Raw genomic sequence first — 16586 nt, forward strand, 5'->3', positions numbered from 1 at the left:
AGTGAGGGGCCATGTGCATGGGGGTAGAAGTGGACTGTGGGTGCAATTTCAGCTTCTGTCGTAGCAATTAAACTCTGAAGATGGGAGACATGTCTCCAGGTTCTTTTTAAGAAGTCATGCTGAAGTAAACTAAAAAAAAAAAAATTATTTATTTATTTATTTATTTTAAGTGCCCTGTAAATCCTCTGAACTTCCCCTGTAGAAAAACCCACTGTGAAGATATATATATATTTGTTCAAAATTGTTGGACTGATATTTTGTTAAAACTCTTTTCGTGACTTGTGGAACATACGGTATCCCAGCCACTTTTCATGCCTCTGAAGTTCTTTGGGAGCGTACTTTTCCCATTGATAGTATTTGCTTCCCTTCAGTGGGGACTTGTGTAATGGTGAAGCAAAATGGCTGGGGAATTAGGCAAAACCAGAGGTGCTCCACCTACCCAAATGGAATGCATCCAGTAATAAAGGCTGCTACCCAAGATCAGTAGACCAGATGGGCTCCCACAAATCATGTATTTTTACCTAATGTTTCTCAAAATCTGTATTAACAACCAAAAATTTAAACACACTCAATGACTCCGCATGCATTCCACTACTGAAAACACATTGTATCAACAAAAAGTTCAAAGCAGAAAGTAATTGGATCTTGAAAAGGTTAAATGTGAATCAATACTGGGATCAGACTATAGTTTTGCTTAGCCTTATGTGAGTTTCTTAGATCTTGCTAACAGTATAGTGACTGGAAAGAACAATGATTTGGGGTGAAGACACTTGAATTGCACTCAAGATTCCTACATTTTCTTTCTGGGTTTGTATTTTCATGAGAAGTTGGATTTAAAAATCTTGAAAGAAAGATTTCAGCAGCCATAGGCAAGGAGAAAGAATAATCTGGAGGGGGCTTAGGTCAGGGCTACTCTGGTGTGTGTATTATTTATTTCTTTTCTCTTTTAAATACTCTCCTTATAAGCATCAGATTAGAGCAAGAAGCATCCAAATAGAGTCTTTGTCTATGTGTCTTGGAGGCTAGAAAACGCAGCTGAATATTCATTTCTCTGTTATGAAATTCTAGCCTGATGGCTGAATGGACACAAAAATAGAGAGTGGAGGGAAAGACTGCTGTCTCATTAGAGGGAGAGCAATTAGGAGTATATAGCAAGGTGTATATACATTTTTGTATGACAGACTGACTTGATTTGTAAACTTTCACTTAAAGCACAGTAAAAATTAAAAAAAAAAAAAATCCAGCCTGAAAACTAAGTGGAAGCAGGGTAGAAGGCAGATTCTCCTCTAGGTATTTGAAAAGAATAAGAAACAACAGAAAGACTTTGGCCTAGTCTGCTTTACTCTGATTTTACAATATTATTACCATCAAATACATTTCCACTATGACATGTACAACAGTATTACTTGTAACACTTGACAAAATTATGGATATGGGATAAATATCAAAATATTTTGGGTTTAGCATGAGTCTGGTGTTGGAATATCACTAGCCATAAAGAGAAATGAAGCTGTAGCACATGCTACAGCATGTATGAATCTTGAAAACATTATACCGAGTGAAATAAGTCACATGCAAAAGGACATGTATTATATGATTTTATTTATGTGAAATATCTAGAATAGGCAAAACATAGTGAACAAAGGTTATTAGCGGTTATCAGGGGTGGATGGAAGAGGGAAATGGGGAGGTTATTTTTTGAGGGGTACTGAGTTTCTGTTAATGGCAATGAAAAATTTGGAAATGAGTAGTTTCAATGGCATACAACGTGGTGAACAAAATTAATGTCACCAACATCTACAAAAGCGTGGTCAAAACCAAACCAAACCAAACCCAGTGCCGTCGAGTTTATTCCGACTCCCAGCGACCCTATAGGATGGAGTAGAACTGCCCAATAGAGTTTCCAAGGAGCACCTGGCAGATTCAAACTGCCGACCCTTTGGTTAGCAGCCGTAGCACTTAACCACTACACCACCGGTGTTTCCAAAAGCGTGGTAAGCATTAGTAAATGTTTAATATTATTATTAATTGAAAGAATTAGCCTTAGACTCACTAGTTCCCAAGATGATGTCTCACACTGTACTGTCATTAAAGATGACCTCTAGGCTGATCCTAAAGGTCATATTCTGTCCTTATTTTCTAAACCTCATTTCTGACAAAGAGATTATGGCAAAGTGAAGAAAAAAGACATTGAAACATACTTCAAGGAATAATTTACTTTTATATTTTTATTACATTCTCCCTGCCTTCTTTCTGATTTTCTAGTTCCAATTGAAACCCTAGACATTCTCCAACCTTTTGATCATCTCAAAAATTAATCCTTTCCATTTTAGCTGGATTCATGCTAAGAATATACTGTTGAATTACTGAAGACAATTCAATCTTCACTAAACATGAGTGCTTGTGATTTTTGGTTTTCTTTTTCTCTCTCTTTTTTTTTTAGTTTCAGCAAATCCTAATATCAAAATACCTCTCTGGAATTTTTAACAAGGAATAAAATGTAATATCCAAAACAAAATGTCTTTTAAAAGTGATAAGGAGGTAAGTAAAAACTCCATAAGTAAAAACAACTGCCATGCTTTCGAGTGTGATGTAAGATGGTGTTGTTATTTTTTTTCTAACAACCTCACATTTTACAGTGAGGAAATAAAGTACTCACGAAAAAATTTTCCTGACTAAAGGCTTCTATATAAATAAATACATTGTCCTCTTCCTGTCCCTCTCCACCAGAGTTTAACAATGGACAGTTAGAAATGATGATGTCAACACTCTATTGATAAAAATCAAACAGTACTGGAGGAAATGTAGTGAAACACAATAGGAAAAAAAACACAACTTTTTAGCTTCTGTAATTTGTCATGGTAACTCCATGAATAGTTGTCAATTGCCCAATTTAAAGCATACTTTTAATATACCTCAATGCTAATTTGAGTTTATTATGCATGTACAGTGTTAATATGGTATCTTTCAGCAAAGACAACTATAAATGCCAAAGGAGAGGGGAGGATTGTTTTTAACAAATAGAATATATAGTTTTCTCTTGATTAAAGCTTAAATTTTGACTGACATTCTAAAATCTTTCATAACCATCCAATCTGAGAAAGACTATTTCTGCAGAGCTTGCAGAATGATTGTGGAAAATACCTTAAAGACCATTTATCAATTTAATGATACTGTTTGAATGCTTGGCAGAACATTAAGACTATGGATAAAAGATAGTATAAAGTTTTCTAAATATGTGAAGAAAGATCCCACACCTGTGGCAAATTTGCAGTGTTAGAGTTTGATGTGTCCAAGTTAATCTTACTCTCAAGGAAGTAGTTTCTCATGTGGGTGTTCAAGTTGTTTCTGAATGACTCTATAGCTAGATATCCTGCCTTACCACCTCAGAGACTCAAGAATATCAAATCTCCTTTTAGTCTTCAAGTTAATGTCTTGATTCCTCTCCAAATTAACTGCCCTTATGTAAACTATTCAAAGAATAAGTTACTACAATAGTAATATTGTTTTTAGGTGCCATCTAGTTGATTCCAACTCACAGTTACTCCACGTGACAGAGTAGAACTTCCTCATAGAGCTTTCTTTGCTGAAATCTTTATGAAAGCAGATCACCAGGCCTTTCTCCTGCGAAGCCTTTGGGTGTGTTTGAACCACCAACTTTTTTGTTAGCAGTAAGTGCTTAACCATTTGTGGCACCGGGGCTCCCACAATAGGCTTTATATATTTTGCCATCAATGTTTGTTAGTTGATTATTAATCAGATGTGGTGACTATAGGAAGCCCTCCATCATATCTGAATTGAAATATTGAAAGCCCTTCATGCAAGTTCTATAACAGAGCAGATCTAATTTTGGTACTCATTGCTGTTGTTCAGAGAAGACAATAATGTCCTAAGATGACGTGTGACTCACTGTAGGCCTGTGGTATGAAGGGAGAAGAAAGATATTGTTTAGAATGGAATGTGTCCTCAAATCACCAGTGATGATGTGCCACAGCTCGTTAACTCCAAGCCCCAAGTGTCCAACTAGGGGGCGTTAAATGATTTTTTTGCTAGAATTTTCTATTCCTATTTCTTCTGATATCAAAGATCTTATTTTAATCAGAATACAGACAGCATGAAGGATTCAGCCCCCAAAACAATTTCAGAACTCAAGGAAGCAGTAAAGAGAAGACTATTCACCATTTAGGGAGCGCCATGTGCTGGTTTAACAAGATCCTTCTTTCCAGTAATCCCAGGTTCCACAGAGTCTAAAAACACCAGTTCTTAAGATGAAAACAGAATGGAATATTAGTCCTCGAAATGACCTTGAAGATTGTTCATCTGGCTCAATGCTTTCTCTTTATAGGTAAAGAAACCAAGGTGCAAATAATAATAACAGTAATAGTAATACATAATAATGACTCACTCTTTATCATATTCTGAGTAGATTCATTTTACTACACATAGATTGGGTCTAATATTATATAATGAATGAATGAGCAAAGAAAAAAATAAGTAAAGAATACATACATGCATACATACGTACATATCACCTTATGGGGCTAGAACTCAACATATTTTGTATTATATATACTACCTTGCCTTTGGTCTCTTTAAATTTCTGTTAAATCCCTATATTTAGTTATGCTCTAATATTAGAAAAAGAGAAAGACTTCACTGTTTGCTTTGTACCACATTTATTTATGGCTGTTAAGTTTCAAATCAGAAAAACTAAACTTAAACAATATATCTCATCATGTTAACAGAAACACTGGAAGAGATGAAGAAGAGGACCCTTTCCTATTTGCCTCTAGAAATTTTGAAATTGAGAAGTGGCGTATTGGAGACATTTTCACTCAGAAAACTTTAAGGTTTTCTTCTCAACGTATTAAGAAATATTCCTTGAATTAAATTTATCATTCTTTTATAATAATGACATAGCTTGGTATTAACTAATTGCAAAAGAAAGGAAAAAAAAAAAAGAAGGAAAAAAGTATTAGAAAGTGCTAGAGAGTCAAATAAAGGAGTCGTATAATCCTACAATTCAAGATTCTAATTAAAATTGAAGTCACCATGGTGAATTGCATTTCTGTTGCTGTTCAGTCCTGTAAACTTAAGCCTCAGTGTCTATTGATGAGAGGCAATAATCTGTGTGTGTGTGTATAGAGAGAGAAAGGGTGAATATATAAATAGTGAATACATGCATATAGAATGAATACATACATATTTAGTGAATACATACATATATAGTGAATCTATACATATATAGTAAATCAATACATATATAGTGAATATACATATATAGTGAACACATACACATATAGTGAATCTATACATATATAACAACTCTATACATATAGAGGAAACCCTGGTGGCGTAGTGGTTAAGTGGTATGGCTGCTGACCAAAGGGTCAGCAGTTCAAATCCACCAGGCAGTCCTTGGAAACTCTGCGAGGCAGTTTTACTCTGTCCTATAGGGTCGCTATAAGTTAGAATCGTTTCGATGGCACTGGGTTTGGTTTTGGTTTTTGGTATACATATAGAGTGAATCTATACTTATAGAGTGAATACACACATATAGCGAATATATATGTACAGTGAATATATATAATACAGTGAATATATATATGTATATAAACCCACTGCCATAGAGCCAATTATGACTTATAGCAATCCTAGGCTAGAGCTGCTCCATAGGCTTCCAAGGCTGTAAATCTTTACAGAAGCAGCCTGCTCTATGTTTTCCCCTCTGAGTGGCTGGTGAGTTTGAACTGCTGATCTTTTGGTTAGTAGCCAAGAATTTTTTAACCATTTTTTAATGCTTGTTAACCACTGAGCCAACGAGGCTTCTATATGTGTGTGTATATATATGTAAAATATGTAAACCAAACCCATTGCTATGGAGTCAATTCCGACTCATAGAGGCCATATAATATAGTGAGGATCAAAAGACATAATACATAATGACGTAACATACAGAGATTGCTACGTTGGGTGCATTGTCATCATTCAGCAGAGAGCAACTTCCTTTTTAATTCTTTTTGTCTGCTATGGAGGTTCTGTAAGAGGCCAAAGATCCTTTAATTATGTGTGTGTGAACATCAACAGTGAGGACAAAGGTGTGTTTTGCAGGTAAGATTTGAAGGATTTTAGGAATTAACTGATAGTCACATGAATTATAGGGAACCAACATTTCTTCCAAATCAAGCAAACATTCTACTTTAAAAACAGGACATCATGATTAATTCTTTAAAAAAAAATAAAATAAAATAATGAGAATCTGTGTAAGGATTCATAAGAAACTGGTAAGATTGCCTCTAGGAAAGAAGAATGGGAGACAAGAGTAAAGGTAGGCTTAATTTTCACTGTACTCTCTTTTATGTGTTTTTATTTTTATGTGTATGCATTTCTTCTTACAATTATTTTAATTAATATTTTAAAAGAAACATGGCATTTAAGTACATCAAAACAATGGATTGCAAGCAATCAAGTCTTCGACTTTTTTGGGAAAAATTTCTGTGTTTTCTAGGGAATCAGTTGAGAGTACAAAGTTTGCCAAGTATATTCTTCACAGACATGCTTTTCGTGAATCATTCTGTATGTGTTCAAGAACTCTAAATTAAAAAAAAAATGTACATAGAAAAAACTATCAGAAGTGAGTATGCAAAGGTAACTCAACTAAGCAGCACATTTTTTTAAAATGTGTGTGAAAAGCTCTTTGCTAAGCTGTGGGTAGGGAGGTATTGGGAAGAGCTCAAAAAAGATCCTATAATTTGGTGAAAACATAGTGCTCTCTGTGTTCTAGAAAATTAGGATGCTGTGGAAAAGGCAGCAACACATTTAAACAATTACTACAAGGCATCCTTCAATAGGTTTTATAAATGTTATGTGAGGGAAGTTTTTTTTTTTTTTTTTTTTTTGTGCAGAGGGAAATTTGAGATGTCTTTGGAGAAGGCGTTACATGAATTGACAAGTGAAGGATATCTATGGGATAAAGGATACCTATTTTTTTTTTTTTTTATGGTTCATATGGAAACCCTGGGGGCATAGTGGTTAAGTGCTACAGCTGTTAACCAAAGGGTCGGCAGTTCAAATCTACCAGGTGCTCCTTGGAAACTCTATGGGGAGTTCTACCCTGTCCTATAGGGTCGCTATGAGTCGGAATCAACTTGAGAGCACTGATTTTTGTGTGTGTGTGTGTGGTTCCTATAAGAGCCGCCTGAAATTAAGGGGCAGAAGTAGGAGACTGTAGGCTGTGTTTAAGCAGCGCAGGGCACCAGAAGAAGGGCAGTATATTAAGAGAGAAATTCCCATTAGGAAAGAGCCAAACCAGAACAGGATTGGCACAAGAAGTTGAGGACATTGAATTTTTTCTCTCAGATTTTGGGAACATTTAAAGATTTTTCAGCCAAGTTAATATGCTGAAATGATAACTTTGTTGTAGTATAAAGGATGAATTGCCATGGGGAGGAACTCAGGATGAGACATGAGAAGGCTGTTGTAATAGTACCAGAACAGGCATCCTCCTTTACGTGAAATATGGCTCTCTCTCAGCTGCTAGGGCAAAAGCAATAAAATATGGGCTCGCCTGCAAGGACAACTCCCCAAAAGACACATCTCCTGATTCTTTCTCTTCACATTTTTTGCATCTGGAATTTTTTTTAACATCATGAAGAAAAACACATGTCTGGCAGTATTCATGATTACCTTAAGTGAAGAGGGGATTCAAAAGCAACTGGCTGGCTCCCTTCAGTGGTGCCTAAGGAGAATTATAATAGATCTCATGGTTATTTGAAGAACAGCAGTGGGATGTTTCTCCTTTATGAGTTTTAGAGTTGTCCATTTTCAGTATCTGCACTAAGGGTTATTCCAATTAAGGATGATTTTTCCTTTGGAACTGGAGTTTTTTTTTTTTTTTTTAACAACAAAATACTGTGCAGTAAGCTTGCAATGATATCCTTAGATAAATTTTATTTAGAGCATTTGACTCTTCATAAAATAAGAGATCTTACTAATTCAAGAGTCTTAGGGTTACTTCTGGAATTCTTTGGAAGAGTTATAACAGTTAAGTACCTGGCTTACTTTCGGAAGAATGCTTTATAGTTTAAGAAAGCACAACCAGAAACCGTCATCACTGATTTGCTCATCAAACAGCTGAGAAGCTTCCCGATGGTCCTTTAAGAGTTCAGTCTAGTTTCAATTAAGAAGATACCTGGGTGTTTAATGGGCACTTTTCAAATTACTGGAGGAGAGCTAGGGTAAATGACCCTATTTACTTGGAGAAATAAAGTTAACAGTGTTACAGATGCTGCATAAAGCAACATGTAATTGCAAATGGGAGGAAAGGAAATAACAGAAGAGATATTTGCATCAAAGATAGTTATATCCATACACATAGCAGTGCTTCTCCTACCAAGAGCTGCCAAAACGATAAACACCAGGAAAGATGAAAGAGAAGCTATTTTTGTGACAGAATATCCATTAGAATATCCATTTTGTTTAGCTGGGAATAGATTGCATTCCTGGAATTTAACCAATTTCCAGTATTTTATATATATATATATATATTCTGATTATCAAGAGCATCTTTGTATTTGAGTTTTGGTTTAGACTATGGTCTCTTGAGCTAAGAAAGGAAACATCTATAAATGTCTCATCAAAAATTGACTATTTTGTGCAAATCATTTTTAAAATATAGGTTATGAAAATAAAAAAAACTAAGGTCTTTTTAAAAAGTAAATTAGTGCCAGAGGGTTTGGAAAAAGGAACAGTTATTAAACAGCAGAAGTCTAACGAACTTAAAAAGAAAATACTTTAGTGCATATTAGCTTTTATTTCAGTTGGTAATTTTAAAGAACAGGAAATTCCTGGAACAGAAAAGAAATATGATAAAACAGCATCTTAACGAAAACAGAGACTCAGAGACGTTTGAAAAAATCTGGGGGAGTGGTGTTGTCTCCTAACAAGGTCCATAAACTGGGGTGCATATTTCTTGTACCAGAAGCCACATGAAGAAGAAAGCTGTACAAATGTGGAAGTCCAGGCAGAGTGAGCTCAGAGATATGAAGCTAATCAGAAGTCCTCAGGAAGCAGCTAGGTTCCCTGGGTAGTGCAAATGGCTAACATGCTCGACTGCTAACCCAGAAGTTGGAGGTTCATATTCACCCAGAGGTGGCTTGGAAGAAAAGCCTAGCGTCTGCTTCCAAAAAACCAGCCATTGAAAACCTTGTAGAGCACAGCTCTAGTCTGACACGCATGGGATCTCCATGAATCAGAATCAACTGGAACGCAACTGAACACCTTGTCTCTATCAAATGTGAATGGCACTTAAAAGTGACTCCCAAATATTTAGACAAAGCTGTCTGTGCCAACTACTATCAAGGTTGTTCTAAAGCACTAGTACTAGTGATAGGAGCCTGTAGTATGTCCATGCTCACAAACGATTTGAATTTAGCAAAAAAAAAAACCTAATGAGTTGGAATGAGATTTAAATTTTGCAATGGTTGACAAGAATTAAAGTTTATTAAAAAATTTAAAAAAATTAACTTACATGATTTTATTCATTCTCAGCATTATTACTTTATAATATATAAGCAGTGTAAATGAATGTTGGAAATGTTCATTACTATGCCTTATTATTTTAACAAAGATATTGGGTGGGTAGGAAAGAAATAAAACTTTAAGGTTATTACCACTGGTTCATGAAAACATATTCAGTATCCTTTTTCATGGCAGCTACCTGTGTTATGCCTGTAGGATTTAATGTAAAAAATTGCTTAACCTAATAAACTCCAACTTATGGAGGAAGGGCAGAATAATAAGACATTATCCTGGATAAGTGTAAGAAATTATAGCAACTAGGCCATATCTCTGAACTATGACAAAGTCTGAATCCCAAACTTGGTCATTTCAAGTATTTCATCAAGCTGTAACTTAACTCAGAGAGTTTATCTCTGCTTTTAAAGGATTATTCATGAAACTAAGGGCCTACAGTCATTCTGGAATAATCCAATTTACTCAGGAAACATTATTTATAATAATGCCTAAATCTTAAGAGGCTACATTTCTTCCAAGCCCTTTATATTGGTTTTATGTTACTAACCCTCTAAGCATTTTTGCAAGGCATACATCAATGTCCCCACACTGATGTTGAAAAAGTTAAACCACAGAGAAATTGGAAGCCTGTCTTAAGTTAAAACATATATGTTATCATATATTATTTGTGATGTATATGTGTGTCTTTTGTCTCACTTAGCAAGACTCATGACTGAGAAACAGCATTTAATAGTGGCAAAATGGATTCTATGTAAAATTTCTATTTGCTAGCATTTAGTTTGCTAGGCTATGAAGCAAAAATAACAGAATCATTATATGAAGAGAAACTATTTAAATGTTCTTTATCTCAGTAGAATCTAACTGAAATAAAGAAGGAAAACTTAAATAAACCTTTATTTTTTGCAACTGCATCGAATTTGATTTTTTTTTTTCCTTAAATATGTAACCCTTTTAGGAAAATAAGTTTAAGCAGTTTGGTTTCCTGTCAAATAGTGTTGGATACAGGTTGAAAGGCCTGGAGCTTGATACAAGTGGGGTTCTCTTAAAGGAAAATATTTAAAAAATGCAAATATAAAAGTTAGATATATGTAAATAGTTATTGAGAATAACAAAATAATTAACAAATTATAACTTTTCAAGGTTACATATACAATAACCACCCAAGACAGTTTTAAAATTAATTTTGTTACTTCTATTGATTTTTATTAATTTATTGTCTGTCCCTAATTTTTTCCACATACATTTGTATATCATAATAATTTTGTAATATAATTTCCTATAGAGAGCATAGGCTGATAATTTAGTCTTTGCTTTAACATGGTTGACAATACTCTTTTTTTGGTGGTTTAGAACGTTTTCTCTCACCTTCACAAGTCATCATTGGTAATGTTATACAGGATTGCTGTCAAATACAGAAAAAATTATATCAAATGCCTTTCATACAAGACTGTAGATTTCAGGGCACTTCTTGATTTCGTGTGCAATGATGAATCTCAAATCATCTTTGAATTGATGACACTCAAAGGACCTCTAATTTTGCCCTTGGAATCAGGAAGAATTAAGAGTATTTTTGGAAGGCATTCTTGTATTCATTTAGCAATTACTCACCTGTACACAAAAGCGAAGGTGAACCACATAAATGTGTTCCACTGAACCCAAACTAAAAGTATTCTCAACTTAACTTACTTTAGATTCAGAATACGTTTTTGGCTGCTCCAACTCCACCTGATAGTCCGACTGGAAAAAGACAACAGTCTTAACCAATTGTGGTTAAAATATTTTACTATGGCAAATTTCACAAACATATTTTCAGCTTTGAAAATTGCTAGGAATTCTTCTAGGAAGGAGCCTGTGTAAGTGAAGGGCTAAATCATGATGAATTTGTCTCTGTTAAATTTAATCAATTAAGAAAGGTACAGCTTTATATGGAAGTTAGAGTGCTAATGGGGGTAGGTATGAAGAAATGCCCTGATAGGCAATCTGTTGTTGTACAATAAATATGTGAGTTGATTTCAGTAAAATACATATTGTAATAATATAAAGTATGGATAGTAATGCTAATGATAATAAGAAAATATTTTTTTTTTTTTTTATGGAAGGACGATTTTTTTTTTTTTTATTAAAGCTTAGTGGATTCTACTACAAGGATCAGCCCTCCACCCCCAGCTTTAATAGTGTCCTGGAAGGCATCATCTGCAGTTGAACTTGTGGAGCAAATGGCTTGTTAGCTAATAAAATGTTTAAATGTTTGATTAGCATAGGACAAATCTGAGTACTTTTCTGAATGCAAAGGTAGTCCTGAGTGTTAAAAATGTACAAACAGCAACTATCAGGTCTGAATGTGTAAGACAACTTTGGGGACCTCTGACAAAGAGATGACATTTACTGAGAAAAATTAATACAGTCATGCACTGCATAACATCTGTTCAGGCAGCCTCTGACTGCATATATGTCCGTGGTCCCATAAGGTTATAATAGAGTTCAGAAATCCCAGTCGGAGAATGGGACACAGCGGGCATAACCAGATGTAGCAAATGCAACAGCTCCCTGCACGCAGCACATATGTCTCATGTCTCTTGTATATAAAGCAATTGTGCTGCCAAGAATATAATAATGCAGTACATATACAACCTATAACACATATGTCTTGATAAAAGCCTATGTTATGGGCTTATGTATGTACTGTACTTTATTTCCCATTGTTATTTTATTACAACCTTATCCTACTTACAAATAAAAAAAGTTTATCATGTAACAGTGTATGATTTGACCCGTAAGTAGCAGCATCCAATCTCATGTATCACACTTCTCTTGAGTGTTTTAGCATTGCCTCTCTGTTTAATTTTCTTTCAAAAATATTAGTCTTATATGTATCAGAAAGAAGAAAAAGAAGAGAACATGGCACTATAAACAGACACACCATGCCATCCCTCTGTAGCAAAGACCCAAAAAACTAAGTGAAACAGATACAAACATCAATCCTGGAACCCTAAGCATCAAATGAAGGGATAAAGAAGTAGATCAAACAATGATTGGAAGAAGAAACTGATGGAGAACAAAGAGAAGAGCTATGGAGTGGAGGTCCCTTGCCGGCTAACAAAGCACAATGTCACCATCTTGGAACATACCCAGCAATGACCCTGGACAGGGAGTATAGGAAGGCAACTTCACGGAGCTTCCAACAGGAGACAGAACCAGAGAAACATGCCTTCCCACCCCTCACCCTTCTTCCCTGTTCTCCATCTCTACCCTTTCCTAGCAGTTCATGCTGTGTTGTTAGCCTAGAAAGACGCTGGCTCACAACCACCCCAGATCTGCCCTGCCCCCACAGGCCAGCTACTGCTGTGCCATTTTTTTTTTTTCTCTTTCCCTTTTTTACTTTTCTTTCTTCCTCCCAACTAGTCTGTTATGCAATCCCCACTCCACCCAACGGGCAATGCAGTACTGCTTGGCTAGAGAGACACTGGTGCATGGCTGCCTCGGTCTGCCCACTCCCACTTTCTGGCTCCCCTCACAGCAATTGTTTTTTTCTTTTTTCCCCTTTCCTTTTTTTCCTTCCCACCTAGCCCTGTATGCCACATCCACTCCTTCCTAACAGGCCATGCCATGCCACTCATCTAGAGAGCCAGAAGCCCATGGCTGCCTTGCGTATGTCCCACCTCCACACACTGGCTCTCACCCTGCAGCCTTTATTTATTTTTTTTTGCTTTAGTTTCTTTCTCTTTTTTTTTTTTTCTTTTCTTTCGCCCTCTCACCTAGCTCTGTACATCACATCCCCTCCCTTCCGACAGGGCCTTGGATACACCCCACCACCACTTGCCAACCCCCACAGCACTGCTAGTTTTCTTTCTCTTCCTTTTCTTTCTCCCTCTGACTTAGCCCTGTACACCACCTAACCCTCTTTTCCACCAGCCGCAAGGTCCATCCCACTCCCACCTATTGGCTACCCTTTTTTTCTCTTTCTCTCTCTTTTCTTTTTTTTCTCCCCCCACCTAGTCCCATGTGCCATATCCTCTTCCCACTAGGGCCAAACATGCCACTGGAGCTAGAACATCCCCAGCTCTCAGGCCCACTGCTGCACCGGGCACACACTGTACCCCCTCTGGCCATTTGACCAGTTGCTAAATGGTGGGAAATGAACCCATACTACTCTGCACCTGACATGCCTACCTATCTGACAAGGAGCTGTGGATGCTCCCACACCACTGGACCAGCATCAGGAGGTAGACAGAGTCTGCACAGTCCACTCTCAGCCATCTTGCCAAACTAGCATGCAGCAAAGTAGACTCACCCTGTCTGCTGCTGCCCTGCCCACCTGGACAAGGTGATGATGAGAGCTATCATGCCCACAAACAAGCATGCAACAAAACACACCTGGGCCACCTGATCTGACATAAAACAAAACCAAAAGGCAGGACAAAACAAATGACCATACAATCGATAAAGAAAATAATACTTTAATGTCTCAGAGACAGCAGAAGATATGAAAACATAGAAAAAAGTAAGACAAGATGGCTCCAGAAAGTCACCAAAGTACAGAATCAGATGACCTTCAGTAGAAAAAAAGGCAGTGGAAGTACTAGATATGCAATTCAAAAGACTGATATTTAGGGCTCTGCAAGAGATTAAGAAAAAGATCAAGAAAAACACAGAAAAAGAAGAGAAAAAACAAGTGAAAAAACAGACAAAATCATGGAAAACACAGAAAAAAACAATGAATACATAGCCCAAATCAAGGAAAACACAGGTATAGCAATAGAATTCAAGAAAATAATACAAGAACAAAATGCTAAAATAAATAATTAGAAATCACACAAAAAGAGCAACTAGAAATCCAAAAGATAAACAACAAAATTTCAGAAATGGACAACTCAGTAGGAGGTTTTAGATGCAAATTTGAAATAATGGAAGACAGAATCAGCAAGACTGAAGACAAATTCACAGACATCACTTTGTTTGAGGGAAAATCAGAGAAAAGAATAAAGAAAAGTGAAGAAAACCTAAGAATTAAGTGGGACATAACCAAGAGCAAAAATTTGTGCATGATTGGAGTTCCAGAACAGGGGAGAAAATGGAAAACACAGAGAAGATTGTTGAAGATTTGCTGGCAGGAAACTTCCCAAATACGAAAGATAGAAAGCTGATCATTCAAGAAGCTCAAAGAACCTCACATAGGATAAACCAGAAAAGAAATTCACCAAGACATATCGTTATCGCACTTGTCAAAACCTAAGACAAAGAACCCAGAGAGCAGCTCGAGAAAAATTAAAAAATTACTAAAGAGAAATATGATAGTTAAAGTTGTGTGCCAGCCTGGCTGGGCCATGATTCTCAGTGGTTTGGCAGTTATGGTGTAGCTTGGTAGCTATGTAATTCCTCTATGATTGGATCAGTTACAAGCAGCCAATCAGCTGAAAGGGAGTTTCCTTGGAGCCGTGGCCCGCATCCAATATAAATGGACTTTCTGGCAAGACTTGTGGGCTTTTGCTCTCTCGAGAACCTGTAGCTGGCTCCTGTTTATCTGACCTCCTGTTCTTGGGACTTGAGCTAGCAGCTTACCTGCCAATCTTGGGATTCATCAGCCTCCACAACCTGTGAGCAAGAGCCCTGCTGTCTGATTTGTTGATCTTGGATTCATCAGCCCCTACAGCTCTACAGCTATGTGAGTCAGGAGAAGACTCCAGCCTGACTCATGGGCTTGGGACTTTTTCAGCCTCTACAACCACATGAGCCATTTCCTTGATATAAATCTCTCTCTCTCTCTTCATATATACACAAAGAGAGAGAGAAAGAGAAATGCTTCACTGATTTTGCTTCTGTAGAGAGCCCAGATTAAGACGTGAAACAATAAGACTAAGCTCTGGTTGCCCAGCAGAAACTATGCAGGCAAAAAAGCAAAGGGAAGGCACATATAAAATGTTAAAAGAAAAAAAACTGCCAATCAAGAATAGTATGTCCTGCAAAACTCTCTGTCAAATATGATGGCAAAATTAGGACATTTCCAGATAAACAGAAATTAAGAGGAATTCGTAAAAACCAAACCAAACTCACAAGAAATATTAAAAGGAAATTGTTTGGCTAGAGAACCAACAATATCAGACAACAACTGGAGTCTAGGACCCAGGGCAGCATCAGCTGGATACCAATCTAGGTAAAGAATTCAAAATAATAAAACAAAACTAAAAGACTTAAAACAGGAAAACAGATGTCAATCTGTAAATGATGGCAATGTGCAAACAATAAAAGAGGTTACATTCTGTAGGTATAGAACTTTCCAAAGAAGAGGAAGGCAAGGTGATATTAAGTAGTAAAAGGCTCGTTCAAATTTAGGAAGATAAACATAAATTTCAAGTTAACCACCAAGAAAGTTAACAAACCTACCCATCAATATAAAAAAGAAGAAAAACATGAAGACTCAGTTAACAGAAAATATACAATAATGAAAGAAAAGAAAATCCACAAACAATAGGAATTCAGCACAGGAGAGTAAGAGAAACAAGAAAATATCAGCACTACAAAAAACAGCACAACAATATGACAGCATAAAACTCATACCTATCAATAATCACACTGAATGTAAATGGTTTAAATGCACCCATAAGAAGACAGAGAAAACACAACCAATTAGTATAGTGTCTACAAGAGACACACTTTAGACACAAAGACATAAATATATTAAAAATCAAAGGATGACAAAAATATATTAAGCAAACAGCAATACAAAAAGAGCAGGAGTGGCAAGACTAATGACAGATAAATAGATTTCAGGCACGCTCAACAATAAAAGAAAAGGAAAGACATTATGTAATGATAAAAGGGACAATCCACCAAGAAGACCTAACCTCAATAAATATCGACGCACCACATGACAGGGCTCCAAAATACATTAAGAAAACCTCTAACAGCATTGACAAGAGAAATGGATAGTTTCATAATAATAGTAGGAGGCTTTAACACACCACTCTCGGTAAAGGACAGAACATTTAGAAAGAAACTCAACAAAGATACAGAAGACCTAAAGGCCACAATCAGCCAACTTGACCTCTTAGGCA

The sequence above is a fragment of the Loxodonta africana genome, chromosome 5, assembly GCF_030014295.1.
Source record: "Loxodonta africana isolate mLoxAfr1 chromosome 5, mLoxAfr1.hap2, whole genome shotgun sequence".
Lineage (NCBI taxonomy): Eukaryota > Metazoa > Chordata > Mammalia > Proboscidea > Elephantidae > Loxodonta > Loxodonta africana.